Source organism: Pangasianodon hypophthalmus, chromosome 2 (assembly GCF_027358585.1).
Source record: "Pangasianodon hypophthalmus isolate fPanHyp1 chromosome 2, fPanHyp1.pri, whole genome shotgun sequence".
NCBI lineage: Eukaryota > Metazoa > Chordata > Actinopteri > Siluriformes > Pangasiidae > Pangasianodon > Pangasianodon hypophthalmus.
In genome coordinates this window covers 21,798,230-21,820,868 of record NC_069711.1, presented here as the reverse complement: position 1 = coordinate 21,820,868, position 22,639 = coordinate 21,798,230, and the positions used below count along the sequence as shown (strand labels likewise).

Sequence of the window (22,639 nt, the reverse complement as noted above, 5' to 3'; positions counted from 1 at the left end):
TTAACTGTAGTATTTATAGCCTTTGACCTGTGAAGCATCTACACTCTTAAAAATAAAGGTGCTAAAACGGTTCCTTAGAGTGATGTCATAAAAATTATTCTTGGTACCCTAAAGAACCCTTTGATCCCTGATTATTTAGCAAATTTTTGTTACCACAATAAACAGAATAATCATTTTACACCATATAACGGTAGCAACTGTGGTGAATTTTTTTAGTTGTTTATGATACATACAAAAGTGGTTAATATTCCATCGATCAAACAGTTCTTTAACAAATCAAAAATAGTTCTTCTATCTCATCAATCTAAAAAAATCTTTGTCTTTAATCTTGTAATTAGAGTGTCTGCTTGTTAATTATTTTTTTAAGGATGCTTGAAGGGTTCTTTATATAGCTGAGGGTTGTTGGCTTCCTAAAAGGGTTTTTCTTAGAATCCTCTCTAGGGGTAATTTAGAATTACTACTACTACTACTACCAATAATAATAATAATAATAATAATAATAATAATAATTTCTTCTTCTAATTATTATTATTATTATTATTATTATTATTATTATTATTAATTACTACTACTTTTTCTTAAAATCATACATCATTGCTATTATATTATTAAAATATATTAGGGCACGCATGGATATTTATACATCACACTTAACATTTGCTATATTATGAACTTCAAGTTTAAAACCTGAAATGTCCCTGAAAAAAATCATAAATTTTTTGCCTTGCTTTCAGTTTCTGGTATATTTAAGTTTTACTCTTCTCTTCTGTGAAGTTCTGGTTATTTTACTCCGCATTACACTTTAGAGATGTTTTCCACTTTCTGACCTCCACTGTTGCTCTGCATTACATTATCAGTCAGCACAACCTCATTCTTACAGGAGCACATTGAAGATTCGCTCCTCCTGATGCTCATATTTTCTCTTCCACTCTGAAAAAGACAGAGAGCAGCATTTAACATTCTCTAGCTTTAAATGACGATGTCTGGTTGTGTGTAATACCCCACCCTACACACTCACACACGCTCATTTTCCATTCTTTAATCGTATCCCTCCAACCCTACACTCATCCACTTCACCTCCAACCATCCTTCTGTGCCTCTGTTCTCTTCTGCCACACACACGCACACACACACACACACACACACAGCCTACTGTTGTCTAGAGAATATCCAGCTCTCATACATATTTGTTTCCCTTCTCGAGATTCACAATGGGTGTTCTCTAATAACAAATCATTTCTTTTTGTCTAACTTTAATCTGGCCTTGTCTGACAAGCACCATCCTTTTCGGTGAAGGGTAAGACCACTTAGAGAAAGGCCAATAAGCCGCAACACAGAACACGCTGACGGTGGTGATTTGTCAGGTGCCCCGCTACAGTGCTGGTCACCCCAATGGATTTATCTCAAGGTAAATGGAGACACTGCAGGCCGAGGACCGGGACCCTTTGATTAAGCCCCCCTTTTTGTTGTACTGATAAATGTTGCTTGTGTTTATCTATTTGAAATGCCACTAAATCTGGGAGTCCAATGGAGAAAAAGAAGACTTTCCACATAAAGGAAGCCCAAATGATTTATGCCTAGCTATGCAGAGCGAAATAGGGAAAAGAGACCGGTGATCAAGGGCTATTTTAAAGCTCACAAGGTCAACGTGAGCAGCAGAACGGATGAAGATGAAAAGACATCAGGGGGAAATCTCATTCATTTCTGTCACTGCTTTTGACCAGGTGCTGGCAAGGAATAGAAGAATAACAAAGGAGAGGCAGATAAGATAAAAACATGGCATCGAGGAAAGAGGGATATGTGGTTAAAAAAAATTCCCCTGGGCTGATGATGAGGAAGAGGAAATGAGAGCAGAACCCACACCACGGCAACCTCCATTTTCTCCATCTCACCTTCTCTGCATCCATTTTATTGCACTCTTTCACTCTTTTCATCTCTCCACCTGCTCCTTTACATTCTCTCCATCTGCTCTCACCCTAAGGCTCATCACTCCTTCTTTTCTCTCCTGCCTCTTCATCTTTTTATTTGAAAGACAGAAACATATTCATACTATTTATTTATTTATTTATTTTCCTTTTTGTTTCAATGTAAAGCTCCACATAGTGTGTAAAACTTTATTTTGAGACAAGACAGCTTTTCAAGAATCTTTGATTCCTGACTTTCTGCCCTCCCATCACTCTATAGCAGTCTTTCCTGTATTATGTTGTTCTGGTTATATGTCTTGTCCAAGCATCTCTGCTGGACTAAAAAAATAACACTCCATTCTCCAATCTGCTTTCAAATTTTACCATCACTTAAACTAATATATTTACAACAAACAGCAAACATAAATAGACCGACTGTCCTAGCGTGACAGCTTACATTCCAGCTAATCTGTCTCAGAAAAGTCAATAAAGCCAAAGCGCAACTAAGTAATTGGGCATAAATGGTCATTACTTAAGGTCAGCTAAGGATGATGACTAGCCAAGAGCTGCATTTCTTCATTCCGTACTGTCAGACATAAATTATGAAGAAGCCAGGATGACAAATAATTGAAGCACTAATATCATTAAAAATATTAAGCTATTAAAGGAAAAGTCCACCCTGAATGACATGTATTTTAATTTTTATAATTAATATGTGATCTTCAGCAGGTTCAGAGATGTATTTTGTAAAGAAATTCTGAGTTGATTTTTTTTTAGTTTGAAAAGTCTTTTGTTGACATGTTGGTCTGTTTTCACTTTGCTTAACAGTTTCCTATATTCCCCTCAATGCCATTCGACTATCTGCTCATAGTGGCACCTGAAGAGAGTGATGCAGTGGTGCTTTAGTGCTTTAGTCTGTCCAGATCTCTTACCTTCTCATCTGTTCACTCTGCCCAAACTCTGTCAAAGCCATCACGTTTGTCATCTCGTACATCGCTAACTAGTCGAACTCTAGAACTTTGAGTCTGGTATTTGCTGTCTCCACTCCACTATTAATGGACTTCTCATTAATTTGATATTGAACATCACTAAAAACTGTGGCGTTCAGCAGGAAGCTCTTGCTCTCTGTTTAGGTGTTAACAGTGAAACCTGACCATTATCCTTTTTTTTAAAGTTTTTTTTAAAGTTTTTTCTCCTATTAAGCAGTGTGGCACACAACCTACTCATGGTAATAATAAAAAAAATACAGCATCAACCAACAAATTAGCACCACAATCACTAAGCATATTGCAAATATTTCAATATAAACATATCTAAGGTGTTTCAGGGTGGAGTTTTCCTTAAATAGTTTACATTTCCTTTTCTTAACATAATACAAATGATATCTAATAACCTGTAGGTGCAGTCTTTGCATTGTTAACTGCTTAAATGGCTAAATCCATTTGTAGAGAAGCTGTAAAATAGAGCTATGTCTTCATTTTTTTATTGATTAACCAACAAGGGGTCTAAACTGCACTTAAGTGTGCCTCAGCCTAATAATATTTTTAGATCATTGCCATCAATGTAGTCAGACATACTTGCCTGATAAACACTATATTTAGCCAGGAGTATGGCTTTTTAATACCCACTCTGTAAATTGTACAGAATTGTACAGTCTATGTATCAAATTAACATAAATCAGTTATTGAAAAGGAGATCTCCCAGAAATTCAATTTCTTCTTAAATCATTTAGGGGAAGTTTCTGGAGTGTTCTGCATACCGCACTACAGTCACAATGCCTATGTGTTTTGCCAGCTCACAAACAAAACCCCTTTTACTTTGCAGAGATGAAGAATTATTTATACACTATATAACCCCATTTAAGGTCATCATTCTTCGCAAGATAAGTTTCCCCTCCAAACCTGATTGAGTTAGAAATAAAATAGGAACAAATTTGGCTTGTGTGCTATTCATTGAAGTATTTATTTTGATCACAACAATGATCATCCTTTTTCATTTTTAGCCAAAAAAAGGAAGTTGTCCTTAAGAGCCCTTTGTCCAAAATTTCTGAGGTGAATCCAAACAATTTAAGAAAGAATACGATTTATCCATAGATAAATTATGCGCTCCAGCGAATCCTTGTGATCTAATCTTGTGTATATATTAGCGGAGCAGAAATCAACCCCATAACAGCGTCCCCCCTTTCATTGTTTCCTTGGCCCTAACCGAAGCTAAAGGTAACCCTAGCACCAGAAGATCTGAAAGATTATACATCAGGAAAATACCACAGGGGGATATATCACTGCCAGCCAGACACACCCACTGAAATGAATTGGGTCAAATGGAAACAGTGTACAAGGGCCGGGCCCACTGACAATTACTAATGTGGTGGCTATCGCGGGTAATAGGACTGTACAAATGGCGAGAGGTTTGTAAACTTTACCTGCTTCTCCTGGTCCAGGGTGTCTGGCACTGCAAATGCTGACTAAATCAACATGTGCCTCGATGTATGGACGTCAGGTAGTGGGTCCACAGAGACTGAGCAGACGCTGTGAACAGGGAAATGGAGCAGGGCGGATGAACTTAGAGAGGAGGGAGGAACAAAGGAGAGACAAATAACTGCTTTACACAGTCAGTGAGAGTTTAGATTTTTAACAAGAACAAGAGCAGGGAGGAGAGAGAGTTTTAAGTTGAACTGGGCATGTTCCAGCACACAGCACTCTCTCTTACCTGGTATTCTTGTGGTTAGATTAAAACAAAGTATCAAAATCTTCCCATTACAGAATCTGATATACAACCCTCTTAATGAATGAGTAAAAATAGCATAGGCCACGTAGTATTTTTATAATTTTATACCATATTAGTAACAGCAACAATAATAATAATGTTGTTCTTCTTCTTCTCCTCTTTCTGGCTGCTCCCATTAGGGGTTGCACAGTGGATCATTGGTCCGCATACTTGATTTGCTACAGTTTTTATGCCGGATGCCCTTCCAGATGCAACCCTCCCCAATCAAACCCAGGACATGGTGGTGAGAGCGCTGTGGCCTAACCACTAGTCCTTCAGGGACCCAACAACAACAATAATAATAATAGCAACAATAATAGTAGCATGAGCAGCGATCTGTGGGGTCCAAGCACCTGTTGCAAGTGATAGCTGATGATAGCTCAGTGCTAACCCTTTGACATGCCTGCTAAAACCTGACTGACCACTGCTTGCCATGTTTTTTTTTTTTTATGGTTGCCATGCTATTGTTAGAAATCCACTTACAGATTAGCGCAAAGATTAGTGTAGTAGACCAAATTTCAGTTTAATCAGATTTGCAGCTCTTGAGAAACAATAATTTGGGTGTTATAGTGCCCCCGGTTGATGACCACACCCCAGCCTTTGTACACATCCTCAGAGTCTTGATCAGGGCTTTCAGGTTTCATGCAAATCTCTAAAACCAATCATGAGTTACAGCCGTTTGAATAAACCAAGCTCCCACCCACTAGGATTGATTAGAATGGGGCATTCATATTGTATGTAAATTTAAACATATTTTTGAAAATTGACATTCAGACTAAAATTTTAGGCCTTACTTACTAAAGAGATTTGTTTAGCCAAACATGATTCCTTCACCGGCACCGTTTGAACATGTCCCTGTTTGTAACATAACTGTTAGTCTTCTCTCCCGTGACACAAACCTGCTAAAGGACACAAACATGCTGTGCTTGTCTTAGGACGCTCTCTTCCGCCCACCACCCCCCATCCTCAGCTCTGTGTGTGCCGTCCTCGGGGTTAGCGTGGGTTACTGCTGCCTCACACCTGTGTGACGCGGTTTACACTCCAGCCTCAGCATTGTACAATAGCCTAGCTGTGTCAGAGGGCCTGTGCACCTGGATGAGTTCCTGCCTCGGCTCTCAGCTATGTGCCAGTGTGGTGTGAGCTGAACTGCGGCTTGGTTCACAACACACACACACACACACCTCTGATATGCCCCAAAATACTCAGAAGTGGGCGCCACCTGTGTCCTATCAAAAATGAAAGGCTTAGAGGTAAAGCCCATACCCCTTTATATATATATATATACATACATACAAAATAAAGGCACGCACACATACTCTTACACACACACACATCCCACATGCAAACACACACCCTGATCCCACGCTAGTTCAGTGGTGGCTATTATGACACATTATTAATTGCCACCATTATCCACAGCAGCTTGGCTGGGAGCTCAGCTGCTCTCTGTAGGCATGAAGGAAAGACCTGCAGCTCCTGAATGAGGGAGAAAGGGAGAGAGGAAAAAGGATCATGTGCCACAAGGCTACAGATGCAACACTCTGCCCAAAAGGGATTGTGAAATGGTGAATAATTGATCAGAAAACATTTTTCTTGGTCCTTTCCACTGAGCCACAAATCCTCCCTAAGCTTCTCAAGGGAAGAAGCACATAGTCTATTCCTGTGTCTCTAGGCTGAACAGACTGACTGAAAGGGCTTGAATGATTGTGTTAGACCTCAGTGTTCAGTCGTCATGTACAAATAACCACGACAAGCACTTATTCATACACAGAGACTGGAGAGAAAGAGACAAATGTATGTATGTATGTATGTATGTATGTTTGTACCTAAAAAAAAAACTTAATGTAAATTAGGGCTTTTGTCACACTTAACTATACATGAGTCCATATCCGGTATGGATTCTGTAGTCATTAAGGAGTTCTTCCCATTAGAGTGAATCCATGATTAGGCTGCCATTTGTATCCAAATAATATCACATTACCAATATATATGTAGGTAGGTAAAGGTAAAAGGCACTTACATACACTTCACAACAACCTATCTGCATGTTGTCTGTACTGTATAAGAATAAAACATCTAGAGCACTTACAAAATAGCATTTTTGCCTGCTTCAGCCCACTATAACTACAATTTACCTTGAACTATAACCATTTAAATATGATATTCAAATGATCATATTATAGATATCGTAGAGATCATATTATGCTGCTATAACATAACATAAGTGATAACAGGAGCTAACTTGTTTCACACATGTTCCATAACATTTAAGGTAATTAAAAATTGATAACAAAGTATACAGTACTGTGCAAGTACATGTAAAGAGATGCTGTAAAGCAATATGGCTTCATAAATAATGAAATTAAACATCTTCAACCTAAATATATACCATAAACAGCAGTAAACAGCAATAAATGAAAAAAAAAAGTCAATATTTGTTGTGACAACAGTTTGCCTTTAAAAATGCATCGATAGTCTCAGGAACATACAGTTCGTAGAGTTTTATGAGAACATTGGCTGGTAAGTGTTTCTAAGCATCTTGGAGAACCTGCCACAGTTCTTATGGAGATTTTGACTGTTACACTTGCTTCTGTTTTTGCAGGTGATATCTGCCTGACTTTTCTGTCTTAATAGTGGTCTGGTATGTATTATGTTACTTTATTGACATACAAATTTTTTTCTGTAAAATTAAATTAAAAAAATATTTGGAAATAAAATCAAAATTGCTCTTTTATCAACACTTTACTTATATTTTACTGATATAAACATCTAAAACAAAATTTGTATTTAAAAATAGGGTGATTACAACTTTTACAAAAGACCTGTATGTCATTCTTTAAATAATAAAAAAATCACTGTAATCATTGGCAAATCAGTGTGGTATAAGAGGAATAAAATGTTTTAGGATGTCCTGTTATAGGACAATAATCAACTTCAGGTATAACGTTAACTCCATCTCTTAGCCTCAGCTCACATGACACCACCCAGTCAGTGATTATTTTCCTATAACAGCACACTGTGTCATGTTTTATTCCTTACCTAGACATCAGCCCTTTTTGATTCATACGATCCTCAATAAGAATATTCTCTAAACAACACCCTAAAATTATAAGCCTTTAGCAATGCGAGTCTAATGCAAGTCTAACTGTGACCTGGGATACATAACTGTTACCTAGTGAACACACACACAGAAACACAGAACATCTCAATTGGTGTGGTTTTGTCTATGCCTCCCTCACATCACAGATGGAGAAAAGGATAGATGAAAAACTGATGGAGAGAGAGAGAGAGAGAGAGAGGAGGAGGAGGAGAAGGAGGAGGAGAGGAGGGAAAAAATTGATTACAGCACATGTCGTGGAATCCAATTGTCAACAGCATCCTTCACAAAACTCCCCCAACCCATTCATCTGAAACTGATAAAAAAAAAAAAAAAAAAAAAAAAGAAAAAACAGTTACGTGAACTGTCACACCAAGCTCTACTGTTAATCTAAGGTAATTAGTGTCAGACTGATTCCCAATACATCATGGGTAGGATGGCATACTCTGCACTGCTCCACCAGCAATCTGTTTCTCCTCACTCGTGTTGCTGTGTGTGTTTTAGTCACACTTATAAAACACAGTGTTCTTGTGAACTGTGCTAATGAAGGTATGGTGGTTTTCTACTGGTTGGTGCATTCAGAACCAACAACTGGCCCAAGCAACCAGCAGTAACCAACTTGGTTTTAGAAGTAAAACCCTTGGTTTTAATTTCCACTGATTTGAGAGATGAGTGGAACAGTTACCATGGCGACAGTAAATGCAACTGCATCATTTCAGCTCGCAGTGGTAGAAAAAAAACACAATCAAAAAAGTTTATAGATCAATGTTGTTTGATCAGTGATTGGAGTATTTTGAAATTTAATCAGAAATAAAAAGATGAAAAACATGACAAAGATTCAATGCAATTATTGTTGTCATTTTAATCCAAACTTAATAAGTAAGGGATAAAACACTTGGGGTTGTGCTGTTAGAAAAATAATCAACAGTGTGGTTGATTATTGTTATTATTATAATATAAAAATAACAAGGCAAAAATAATGACATACCTGTTAGTACTTTAGTATTATAATCAACCAAAGTTGTTTAATTCCTTGTAAACCACAAAAAATTGCCAACACAAAGATTTTTTTAATTATTAAAGAATGACTCATTGTACATTTTATCCATTTATAGTTATATTTAATGTTCTGGAACATCCAGGAAAGCAAGTTAGCTCATATTAGGAACTGCAAAACCCACTGTAATGAAGACTTTCCCATGACTTAAAGGAACAGCTTTACCTCTGTTACAAAATGCTGACACTGGAGACTCCGTCCAAAAAATGCTAACTAATATGTCTCCTCAAAGATAAAATGTCACCATATCATCAGCTACACACATTTTGAATTTGTGGTGCACCCTCAATACAAAACCCTGGGAATTAGTTGTTACTATAAAAATCTAATGTACCAGAATGAGAGCATTAAATACATAAATATATAAATATTAATTTCAATACAATACAATTTTCAATACATAATGAATAACATATAATACATTTCAAAAATTAATTAATAATATAAAATAAAAATCACACTGGAAAATCTCATATTACATTTGTAAATTCTCATTTAACATTATGATCAGAAAATGAAAGTGTTTCTGTTTGCTGCTGTGTGTGTGCCATAGACATTGTTGTGCTTGTATGAGAAAAGAAAAGATTGTAAGAGGTTGAAAAAAATAAAATGGTACAATACTGCTTCTGATGGAACAAACAACCAACTTTCAACCTAGTCTTTTTATTTTGTTTTATTTTTGTATGTTGTTTGTCAGTGTGTATGGCATCGAACATTGTGTAATGTGTTATGTGTAATCAATGAGGAAGAAGGAATATTGCTAGCTCTGGCCTTACATACTGTTATTTCCTTTTAATACCAATCTTGAGTTACCAAAAACTATACAACTCTGACGTTTGATACTGGAAAAGTGTCCAATGAAAAAAGGCCAATATATACTACATCGACTCGCACCAAGCAGTTCTAACATCTGTTAAATGTTACACTTCCATGTTACAGCATTAAACATTTTCAGATCCTGATACAGAGTATTAAGCGCTTAGTAGATGCAAGAAAAGTAAATATTGGCACACATTCTTTAAGACTCATTCACACATTCAGACACGCATGCTTTCAAAGAGTGTTGGGCTTTGAAGGTCTGCAATGGCATCTTCAGTACAAATACAGGAAGTGTTTGTTTCTTCTGGGATGAATAGAGGTCTGTGAGGAAATGTTTTAGCACATATTCTTGCCAAACTGCCTCCGATCATTTATACACAAACACTGACACAAACAATTTTTACAAATGTGTTATGAATTCCCTTCAAATAAAGTGTTACCAGTGGCTCTTTGTACTGCACTAACTATTGGTACAACCATTGTTCCCACTAAGCTGTGTGCATGTGTGATTGTGCACTTCTGATGATTCTCCCATGCTGAAAAAAAAGATCAGCACAGAACACTGACATGGAAATGTGTATAAAAAAAGGTAGTCAGTTGGAATAAGTGACAGATAGTTGCAGTGCAGCTCTGACAAGCCACAGGTACACTTCTCACAACAGTATTACATTTTTGTTATAAGCTCAAACAGGAATGCATGTCAAAAAAGAGCCAGTCCTGTTGCCACTAAAATTCAGTCCCAACCACAAATTATGCAAGCTAGCTACAATAACTGTGAACTTAGCACACCATCTTAGTTGTTGAATAGATTTGAGGTGTTGAAGTTGTCAGAGCAACACCTCTGAAAATCACCCCTGTTAAATCTTGTTAGCATAGCGGTGCTGCCGAGAGTTGCCTTCCCAGGCTAGCTGGCTAATGCTAACCAGGCAGTTCAGCTCATGGGGAATTTCTGCTCAAAAGGAAGAAGGGTCTGCTCAAGAGAAATAGGTTTTGCTCAGCAAGAAAAAAATTAGAGGGAACATTAGGCATAATATGCAGTATACTGTATGTTTAGCATACTTTCTAAGTGCTTGTCAGTGTAGGTCTGAGAGAATATGCTTTACTCTGTGCTGTAGCACTGCTGGCTACATGAAAGTTACTCTGAGGATTGTTTACAAGTTCGATTTCTTCTAATCTGATGGATGTGGTAATGTGATGGGGCCCAGAGAAAAAAAAAGGGTTTGCAAACCCTCACTTAAAGTATGCGAGATGGTTTTCTGTATCTATTTGAAGTTCCCACATAGAAGGATGGCTCCTTGGATAAACCTCTACAAACACACACACACACACACACACACACACATAGAAATGACTAAAGGTTAGCTTCCCATTCTGTCTCTGAGTCAGCTGGTTAAGGACTGGCTTCCTCCAGGGCCTGAGTCAGGAGTCCCACCCTCTAATTTTAGCTCATTGTAATTGTATTATGCTTCATTGCACAAACTAGGCATTGTTTATGCAAAATACATATACTTTTATTTAACATATAATTACATAAAGATGAATCTATTTACATTTGTTTAAGTGACATATAAACTGGCCACTAGGGTGGAACGAGCAAATTGTTTTTGCATTTTAATGCTACAAGGATTATACAAGAGTTGCACAAGAAATTAAATAAAACAGAGGTGAGCTGCAAGCCCAAATTAAAAGTACAATCTGTTCATAATAATGACTGTCATTAAATGTACAAATTTCCTTTGCTAGAAAGCTGAAGAAATGATTTGGGAAAATCTACAGACCACATTTACATTCAATGAGCACATGATGTACAAAAAAAAAAAAATCACACCATGTGGCTTTACACAAGGGCTCAACCTGAAATTGTGTACAAGCAAGTTAATTACAGAGCATCTTTTTTTTGCACCTAATCTTCAATTCTTCATTCTACATATGAGATAGAAACGGCAGGGCCTGTGCTATTAGCTAGCAAGAGTGAAACTGAGGAACCAAAAACGTGGAAAGAGTGAGACACATAAGCGAAAATGAAATAAGGCCAGATAGGAGAGAGGGACTCAGGTAAGGGTTGCTAGGTAACGGCTCCCACACTGACATTCAGACCCCGAGCCTATCCGTTTCTGCAGGCCTCCCTAGCGACGTGCGCCGTGACAACGCAGCCACGTGCAGCTGTGGGCATTTATCACTGCGCGCGTGTGTAATGAGCACTCAGCACTGGGGAAATTGGGCTGACCTCTGGGCCAAAGCTGTTAGCAGGGACTGGTGGGAAGGCCAGCAGGGTCATGGCATCCTTGTCCCACCCACTTAGTGGGCAGTTAGCGCAGGAGCATTGGTTTATCATTGGCCCAATATATTACCCACAATGCGATGTTTGCAGCTAGGTTGCTAGGAAAAATGTACAGAGATTTTAAAAATGTGATTATGTTAAGATAATGTGATAAAGGTTTGCAAATATGCCTTGTTTGGAAAATTTATATTTTATATGATTACATAATATGATTTTTGGGGATCTGATGTTAGACATTAGACATATTTTGCTAAAAGCTGGCATTGTATTGTATAATAATTAGTACAAAATCTCCTCCAGTTTTGGTTTTTATGCTTTTGATCCATTGTCCATTGCAGAGCATTAATCACATATATAGTCACACACTCATTCTCACCTAGAGGCATTTTTTGGCATGTCTTGGGAAGGTGGGAGGAAACCAGAGAAGTCAGAGGGAACCTACATAGACATGGGGAGAAACTCCACAGAGACAGTAACCCGAGCTTAAGATCGATCCGAGGATAAATAACATGCGCTTGTAAAGACGCTCGCTCATATAAAAGTTCACGACACATCTAGGTTCATAGTTATACACAGAAATGTAATCACAGTTGTCACATTGTCTGTCACATTCAAGCTTACCCACAGGTTTACCCCGACTCTATATAGCAGTATTTATTTCAACTAAACCTTCAGCTGTTGTGACCCTCTCTATCCTCTCTCTCGCCTCTATACACTCAGTCTCTCTCTCTCGCTGAGCCGCAGCCAAAGAGCGAGAGACAATCAATACACAAGCAGATGGAGAATAGAAAAAGCGGGCGAAACAGTTATTTTCACTCTGAGCTGGTCCCCTGAAAGTCATGAAACCAAAATTTGAACTTTAAAATTGATAAGGATTGATTTCACTGACAGCAGGATCGTAACATATGCCTCTGTAGAGACCTGGCTAAAGGGCTACAGATGCCAGCCATATAAAGCACTTAACACTAAATCAGGCCAAGGCTCCACAATTAGCTTTTTACTGTTTTAGGATATGGGAAATCTTTAAAGCTTCATCAGACTGTATTAGACATCATTAGACCTGGGGGAATCTGGAAAAGACGAATGCCAAAGTAAACTTGTTTGGACAGATGGATTGGATGAAGTTCTCTACTTGCAAATCTTTTTCATTAAATATCTCTATATTTATATACTGTATATTTTTGAAGTAATACTTTACTGTAAGGTCCATAAATAAGCAATATACTAATACTTAACTAATGCTCTCATAATGATGAATTAATATATGCACTTAGCACATCAGGAAGTAATGCGGCACAGGGGTGGAACAAAGTACTGAGAAATTTTACTCAATTAAAATCTTACTCGATTAAAAGTGGAAGTATGAAGCCAAAAACGTACTCAAGTCAAAAAGTTGCTACTTTTAAACATGCTTTTCAGTTGAAAGCAACTACATTAGTTTGTCTGAAACCATCATTCATGCATGACTAATGCTACGTAGTTTGCTAATGAATCAGAAGTAAAATCTAATATAAATAACCAACATTATTAGCTAAAATCTCACTCGCTGCCTAGCCAATATATGTTAGCCACTGGAAGCGATGCTAGTCTAACCTGGCATTAGCAAAGAAAAGAGGCTAACTTAGTTAAATATAGAAATATTAATAGGTTTTTCTACATTGGATGCTAAAGAGAAATGAATGAATGCTAACTCGAGCCCATTTGATTGATGTGTAGCACACAGAGGCCCTGTTGAATATTTTTGTAACATCACACTGATAAAGTGGTTTGATTTGGATCATATGATCTCAAAGCAACTTGTTAGAAGTAACTTGAGAACTTTTTTTTTGGCTTTGCACCGTGAATTACTTAAAGATTTGGTTAAGCTACACTGTGTACAAAAACACTGCAAGTCATGAGATTAATTAACAGAGTGAGGTAACAAGACAGTAATACATAACTGTTAGCATTATTAATGGCTAGTCATATATGACTCAGAGGCTGTTAATGCACTATATACTTCATTATATAGCCTTAATGGATTAGGATTAGGATGTAATATCTGATCATTATGAAAATATTAGTCAAGTATTAGTATATTGCTTATTTGTGAACCTTGATACTATTTTACTTCTATTATGTTGTTTGTGTTGTCTATGTGTTATCAATGACACCGAAGTGTAGTGCTCAGAAAATAATATAAATAACATGTTTAATGAGCAAAATATGCTAATGATGGTTGTTTTTTAATTACACAATGACGTCGGATGTGAGGGGAGATTATTCACAGACATCCGAAAGAGAATTAATGACACTTTAATTCCGTCGAGGAGAGGAGTTGAAAACATTATTGTGCAGAGTGAACCAAAAGCTAATTCTTGTTAGGAGAAGTGATTAGTGAGTTTGAATGGGAAGTCTTTACCAGAGCTAACATTGGAAGTACACATTGAGCTGCATGCTGGAGAACAGATGGTGTGTCATAAATTCTAGCCCCCTTTTCTGACACCTATTAGCATTCAGCTAACAGCCACAGCTTGCCAGCCATTTAGGTAATGTTTCTATTATAGTGCTTTGGAAAGAATGATGAAGTGTGTTTTGAGCCTTTTGAACAATTTAGAATATATTTGTGTAATCAGTCGAATGTGTGATTATTCAACATCACAAGGCTTCTGACGCAGTGATGCATTAATACTAAAGCAGTGAAACATTAATTAGAAAAACAACAAGGATTAACATTGAAATATAGTTTTTATATTTATTTGAGTAAACTGAAATATCAATTTTATCCTATAACCAACAATAAGCTTTGGGTTTAGGAGATGCCCTTACAGAAAAAACATATGAATGTCACATGTGAATAATCACATGATTCTCATGTGAAAATTACACATGATTTTTTTCCCCACACGATTAATTTACTTTCACATGATTTTTCACACAATTCCTTTATTTTCACATTATTTTTCGACACGATTCATTTATTTTCACATGATTTTTTTACATACGCTTATTTTTTCACATGTTTATTTTTAATATGGTTTCATTGATCACACACTATTCACATGATGTCATATGTGTTTGCGTGTGCTATTTCAGAGCATAACACATTGAAATGTACATTCACGTTTTAAACGTGATCACATATTTCTCACATTAGAAATGTATGCAGTTTTTCCATAAGTCTACAATTTCTACTTTGTCTTTTGCTGACAATAAACACTATCGCCTTTTCATTTATGGTGTATTTATAACTTAAGTTGTCTTACAATGTTATATGTTACAGTAATTCTTTGCCAGGTTTTATAGTTTGCTGCCACAAGACAGCAGTTGGCCAAGAATCACTCTAAGAATACTTTATGAATGGCGGTGTACAATGTCATGTTAACCACTTTGTTCAATCTCAGAGAAATCCCTCAGGCACATGCGACATACACAAGGGAACAGAGCGTAGTGATCTTTTACACACACACACACACAGAGAGAGAGAGAGAGAGAGAGAGGATCCTAACACCAATGCTTACCTTACTGTCTTGGCAAGATGCAGCTTAGATCGATTAGATGGTACATCTTGTGTCATGGAGTTCACTCTTCACCACTAACTTTTTATCACATGGCCAGGGAACAAAGCCGACTGATTTTTCTTTCTCCAACACATTTTTTCCTTTCAGCTTCTTTCTTGTATCTAAAAGAAGAGATTATTATTGTGCTTGAGATGCCCTATGAAATGCCATTTGTGTCTCACTGATATTACAGTTACAAATACATGTATGTACGTAAAATAAACACGCATGTTTCAGATAAATAACTTAAAACTTTTTTAATTAATGAAAACCTCTACAGTGCTTAGAAAACAATGCTTTTATCTATCCCTATCCACTATAACTACACTTTGCCTTGAAATGTAATCATTAAAATAAATAAAATAAAATAAAATTGTATTAGTTTTGCATTCATGTCTGAAATCATTTAACATGTCATGCCTGAATACTTTTCCACAAATCATCCATTATACATAGCTTATGAGAAATTTTTTACATTTTTGTCCCTGTTACCTGAACATGTCCATCGCCATGAATTATTTGGAATATTCTGCAAGTCAAATGTTTAACAGGAAATTGAATCATCATGACTCCAAATTTCATGAAGATCATGGGAAGAATAAAATATATTTCTCAATGTTTCTCAATCTTTTTTTTTCTTTTTTTTTTTAAATGATAGTTATATTGACAAGGCCGAGAAGGCGAGATCCTTCTAAATTTTATTGCACTTGCACTCAAAAGCAAATAAACTGCATATGGTATATTGGTTTGTATCCAAATGAGGATTACTGTTCACATATAAACATTTTAATGTCTAATCTGTCAGTACTCACTCGTCTATATTCAATCACTCGCTCAATGGCACTGACAGATCAGGTTGCTGTAGAGAAAGTATAGAGAAAGTACAGCAGAAGTAAAACAGGCACAGGTTAATTACAACTGATCTGAGTGTAACAGCTGAGAAAGCTTCACACAGCTCCTATATGGATAGAGAGTTAGGCATCTGCCAGCACGGCTACTTTTACAACCAACAACATGCACGTGTGTTCGCGACAGGGAGAAAGTAGCTGACCTGCCAGAATCTTCAGCTGTGTGTGCATATGTGTGTGTGTGTGTGTGTGTGTGTGTGTGTGTGTGTGTGTGTGTGTGAACAAGAGACAAGAGGTCTGTCCAACCCCGACCCTGACCCAGGAAAATTTCTAAGCCGGATAAAGCGCTGTCCTGAGGCTTGTGTGTCAGTCAGCGCAAAACAAGGAGAGGTGCGAGGTGTGGGATATTGTACACCAACCCTTATAAAAACATGCATTAGGACCATATCCTGCATTACAGAGACTTACATTGGCATGCTTATGGGTGTGCAAATGCAGCCATTTAATGTACACTGTATGTGTATTTACAAGTCCCAAACCTCACCATTGTAACTGTTTTCAAATTGCTGTGGTATAAGAAGAACTCATCATATAGGACGTGCACATCAGGACGTGCTTAACAAGAAATATCACTTTAAACCAACAGATAATATTGGCACCCTACTTGATTATCAGTAAGCATGTGCTTGCTTCAGGTAAAACATTCAGCTGATTCTAGGTGTCTGTAATTATTTGTAACACTGCTATGAAAATGAAGTGAAAGATCAAGATGGTGGCTGCAATAGAAAATGTAATGAAAAATAACTTAAAGGTTAAGTAAGTAAAGTTGCAATCAGCTTTGCAATATTTAACAGGAGAGTAGGTTAGAGGTTTTATCTGGAAGTGCTTTGCATGGATATTATGGTAATATAAACAACATTTACTGATGTAAATCAGTAAAGCTTTAGTGTGACACCATCATTTGCAATCTGATATAGTAGGCAAAGCTCAGTGAGCAGTGTCATCCTCCAACTATGACCACTATGCCGATACAGAATATCTGACTAAACATGTGTGGATACTGATACTTTAGTATCTTTAGTAACATCCCAAAGCATACTCATATAACTGTTAACCAATCATTAAGCCATGCTCATTCATATTTCACTTCTATATGGTATCATGAAGCTGAAGACCAGACACCTTTAACAGAAAGCAGTCATTTGACCTTTCACTATATGAAGAGACTCTGAACTCCTTCAGACTTACACCTGTTTACCTCACACACACTACAACAACCACTGCTGAGCAAGTGTTTAAGCTTTCCACTGTGTGAAATGCCAAGGCATGTGCAGATTTAGGTTTCCCCGTCCCAGCACAAAGTGGAAGCCAAAACCGGGTTTAGCACAGGAATCCAGGATGCTGCAGTTCTCCACGTTTACGTGCTTTGATGCCTCTCGGGTTACAGAGTTGTTACCAAGTCGAAGGTGGAGCGTGGGAGTTAAAGCAGACACACTATGATATCAGATGGATTAGTATAGCCAAACTAATATGATAAGTGGCCTAATGCTAGCTTTGGAGGTTTGCAGAGCGTCTTAATCTGTTGTGTTTAACACCCTCACAGGAATAGACTGGCATCCAAACACTTTTCCATCAGCTGCCAGAGGGGAAGAGGCCACCCTAAACCCCGGAGGCTCAGGCTTATGGAACATCAGTTGACGCTAGAAAAATACAGCAACTAATAAATCTAGTGTAACAGCCCAGCGAATCAAGTTTCTCTCTAACCCCAAGCTGTGATATATCAGAGTTGTTCCTTTTAGACTTGCCATTTGGGAGATAGAAGCACCAGCAGGTCATTTGTACAACTTACTTTTAAACTTTAATACTACTAGAAGCACAAATGGTGGTAGAAGGGAGCGTTGGCCTTTGCCGTGATGAAACCCACCCCAAGATCATTTATCTTTTTGGCAGGCTCTTATTTCTCCACTCCAAAGATTGTCTCAAATAATCAATGCCACAAACTTGCTGTTTATATTTAACCACCAACACACCCACCAGTTGCTCTGAAAATGTCAAGTGCCCATCACAGGACTCAACTAAATTCAGAGTAATAATGCTCTTTTGGGTTTTTAATGATTGAATAGGAGGAGACTTTGCTCTTTTATAAAGCCATAAAGCTTTTAGACAGATTTGCCACAGCAATTCCACACTTCAGAAAAATCTATTCTTGTACCCGGTGATACAAATTTCAAAATCAGTAGACGGCATTTTGATTCATCTGAGAAATACCCTCTCATCTTTTGTAAAATCACAGCTGCAAATTAATTGAAATTTACATTACACGACTATGAAATGCTACAAAGGTTAGGACTAGGGATAGAGTTAATATTTGGACCTTCTCTTACAATTGTATTTGTCTGAAAAATTTTCTTTACTTCTTTGTTCAAATTTGTAAGAATTTTGGGCGGCATGATGGCACACCAGGTAGCATTGCCGCCTCACAGATCCAGGGTCACTGCTTTGGTCCTGAGCTCAGGTCTATATGAGGTTTTCTATGTTCTCTCCGCGTCTGCTTTGGTTTTCTCTGGGTTCTCTGGTTTCCATCTAGCTGCCAAAAACCTGCTGATAGGTGAATTGGTGACTGTGTGTGCATGGTGCTCAGTGATGGACTGGCTCCCCATTCAGGGTGTATTCCTGCCCCATGCCTAGTGTCCCCGGATAGATAGATAGATAGATAGATAGATGGATAGATCTTTATTGTCACTGCAGTGTATAGGTACTCAGCAATGAAATTCAGTTTAGCATCTGCCAGAAGTGCAAAGCATTTTGCAAATTAACAAAGTGCAGGTTGAATATGTAATATATACACCGATTAGCCATAACATTAAAACCACTGAGAGGTGACGTGAATAACATTGATTATCTCGTTACAATGGCACCTGTTAAGGGGTGGGATATGTCAGGCAGCAAGTGAACAGTCTGTTCTCAAAGTTGATGTGTTGGAAGCAGGTAAAATGGACAAGCGTAAGGATCTGAGCAACTTTGACAAGGGCTAAATTGTGATGGCTAGATGAGGGGATCAGAGCATCTCCAAAATGGCAGGTCTTGTGGGGTGTTTCCAGTATGCACTGGTTAGTATCTACCAAAAGTGGTCCAAGGAAGGACAACCGGTGAACTGGCAACAGGGTCATGGGCGTTGAATGCTCACTGATGACCCCTGTCCACTGCCGAAAGCACCTACAATGGCCATGTGAGCATCAGAACTGTGCCATGGAGCAATGCAAGAAGGTGGCCTGGTCTGATGAGTCATGTATTCTTTTACATTCATGTATTCATCTTGTGGATGGCCAGGTGCATGTGCCTCACTTACCTGGGGAAGAGATGGCACCAGGATGCACTGTGGGAAGAAGGCAGAGGCAGTGTGATGCTCTGGGAGATGTTCTGCTGGGAAACCTTGGATCCTGGCATTCATGTGGATGTTACTTTGACACATACCACCTACCTAAACACTGTTACAGACCAAGTACTTCCTTTCATGGCAACAGTATTCCCTAATGGCAGTGGCCTCTTTCAGCAGGATAATTGCAAAAACTGTTCAGGAATGGTTTGAAGAACATGACAAAGAGTTCAAGGTGTTGACTTGGCCACCAAATTCCCCAGATCTCAATACAATCAAGCATCTGTGGGATGTGCTGGCCAAACAAGTCCGATCCATGGAGGCCCCCACATAACAGCTTACAGGACTTAAAGGATCTGCTGCTAACGTCTTGCTGCCAGAGACAACAGCACACCTTCAGAGGCCTGGTGGAGTCCATGCCTCGAAGGTTCAGAGCTGTTTTGCCATCACAGTGGGGACATAAACAAAGTTAAGCAGGTGGTTTTAATGTTATGGCTGATCGATGTATAGTAAATAAATAACAAGGCTAGGGGAGGTGAATATGTGCAGTAGCTACTGAGTAGACAACGATATGAATAGTAATTGCACTATGTTAAAATAGAAAAACTATAATAAGTATAAAAAGTATAAAAAAGTATAATGTATAATAAATATAAATAAGTACAATATGCAAGTATTGGTCATAAATATGTGTAAGAGATATGTACATTGTATATACAACAGTACCCAGATTATTCATGGAAAATACACAACGTATATACAGATAATATCCAGATATATAAAGATATATAAAGATCTAAAATGTTTCCTAAAAGATGGTGTTTGAAAGTACATATAGGATCCCTGAAAGTATAGTCTTAGAGCACTATAACACTATTACAAGTGTAAAGCAAACATCCTGCTATAACTTACACCTGCCTGTAGAGGCTCCCACACCAGCTGAGGCAGGAGATCTGCCTTTTTCTGACTGTGTTTACAGTCCGCCGAGTGTTAGCAGGCCCCACAGTTTAGACAACACCATGATCCTAGCCTCTGACACCCTCCACTAAGCACCTCACATACAAATATTATTCTGCGAACAAAGTATACTTAAGACTTTTAAGACTGTAGCTGTTTTTCTCATCTACTCTCGCTACACTCCAGGCTCAGTCAGCAGGATCAGGACAGACAGACTGACACAGAGAGAGATATACAGGGAGTAAAGAAACATGAGCTGCTCTCTTGAAATACCAGTGGGATCAAAATCAGAGCCCCTCCCCACTACCCCATCGTATCCCTTCCCTCATAAACCATCATCTTTCATGTTTCTCAGAGCCATCACTCAATCACCCTGCCTGCCTTCTGCACTTAAGCAAGCAGAACATAATCTTCTCAAATTCGCTGGCTGGAATAAGCTGTGTGTATTTTGGGACGCAGGAGGACAAGACATGTGTTTGTAGTCTTAGGTTGACTCTTTAGGAAAACTGAGTATATGCTTACACTTCCGTTGACATGACTGCGGTATCAGTGAGTCGGCTTGAGTTTCAGCCACCCTTTGACTGACCCTGATGGGGTGGACATGTTTACAGAGGTGTTTTGGCAAACATTTGTCCAGTGTGGCCTAGCTAGGAAAACTGTAATGCAGTGTGTTTACAGCCACTGCTACACCAACGCCTCACAGACAACTTCCAACAAGCAAAGTGTGTGTACTGTATTCGAAGAGAAGTAATGTTTAAAAACCTGTGTTACTGGTATTAAAGAAGATAGTTTAGCAATGAAATGTACATGTGTGCCTGACCTAGTCTCTAACCACACGTCTTATTATTATAAATATGGAACAAGTACTGTGATGGCCTGGTGTCTCGTCCAGGGTGAATTCTTGCTTCGCACCCAGTACTCCCAGGATAAGCTCTGGATCTACCGTGACCCTGACCAGGATAAAGTGGTTACTGAAAATGAATAAGTAAGGAATAAAACATGATGTTTTTAATCAATGCTGGGGTGGTGTGAGGTGTCCAATGCAAAGAGGAGTTACTGTTAACACCCCAAATTTGATTTATTGATTTAAACATCTTATTCATTTGATAGCATATCAATTTAACTAAGATTACAATTTTAAGTTTAGTAATGAACAACACATTGTACTTTCTATCCATTTATAGAAACATCTAATATTGTTGAACATCCATGAGGCAAATTAGTTTCTTTTAACACTTATATCAGCTATGAACAGCTGTTCCCTCACTAGCCTCTCTATTCTTCTCTATGTGAAAATTAATAAAACAAAACACTATTACAAAGTGCTGACACTGGAGACTCCTTCCATCTTTTTCTTTCTTTTTTTGTTTAATAACAACACATTCATTAATCCATTAGTTATTAGACTTAGATTAAATGGAGCGTTCATCATAGAAGTCCCTGTGAATAAGTTGTTACTAAAAAAATGATAACATATTAAAATTATATAAACCTGTGATTTGAATTAGAGTCAAAACTACTGTCAGAGCTTCTCACTGATCAGATTTGAGAATTAAACAGTGCTGAGGTATAAGAGGTAGATAACAGGTAAGTCTAAGCAAAGCTTTTAATCATATACATCGATTGCCACTTGATTAGATATTCATATTAGCTCCCTCATACATATATATCATACTGATACACTATATATGATACTGTACATACACATTTGTTCTGTGGTTCCCAAATGTCAAGACAATCATGTGTGAAGGACAAGGTGGGAAGACTGGTGTCTTTAAGGGCTATGAGGTTATTCTAATGGCGTCATACATCACCCTTTAGAAAGGCACACAGAGCCAATTTACGAATGCTTTGCCATTACCATCTCCCTGTTTTAATCATGGTTCCTGTCACGCCAGTAATCAACACCATAACTTGTACCCTGAAAGATCATTCACAGTTACCTGAAACTAATGTGTACACTTGTACAAAGTCTCTCAGCTGGCTTTGAAGTGC

At 37.9% G+C, this 22,639-nt stretch overlaps 1 long non-coding RNA gene across 1 annotated transcript; it reads right to left on the bottom strand.

Annotated features, from left to right (window-relative positions):
* Positions 1 to 626: 626 nt before the first annotated feature.
* On the bottom strand, positions 627 to 20,854 carry LOC128317969 (uncharacterized). The gene is made up of 5 exons (XR_008301371.1): positions 20,600 to 20,854; positions 16,276 to 16,322; positions 15,425 to 15,585; positions 4,327 to 4,432; positions 627 to 930 (listed from the first exon to the last, which is right to left on the bottom strand). It is a non-coding gene; the product is annotated as an uncharacterized LOC128317969 (long non-coding RNA).
* Between the last annotated feature and the right edge of the window lie 1,785 nt (positions 20,855 to 22,639).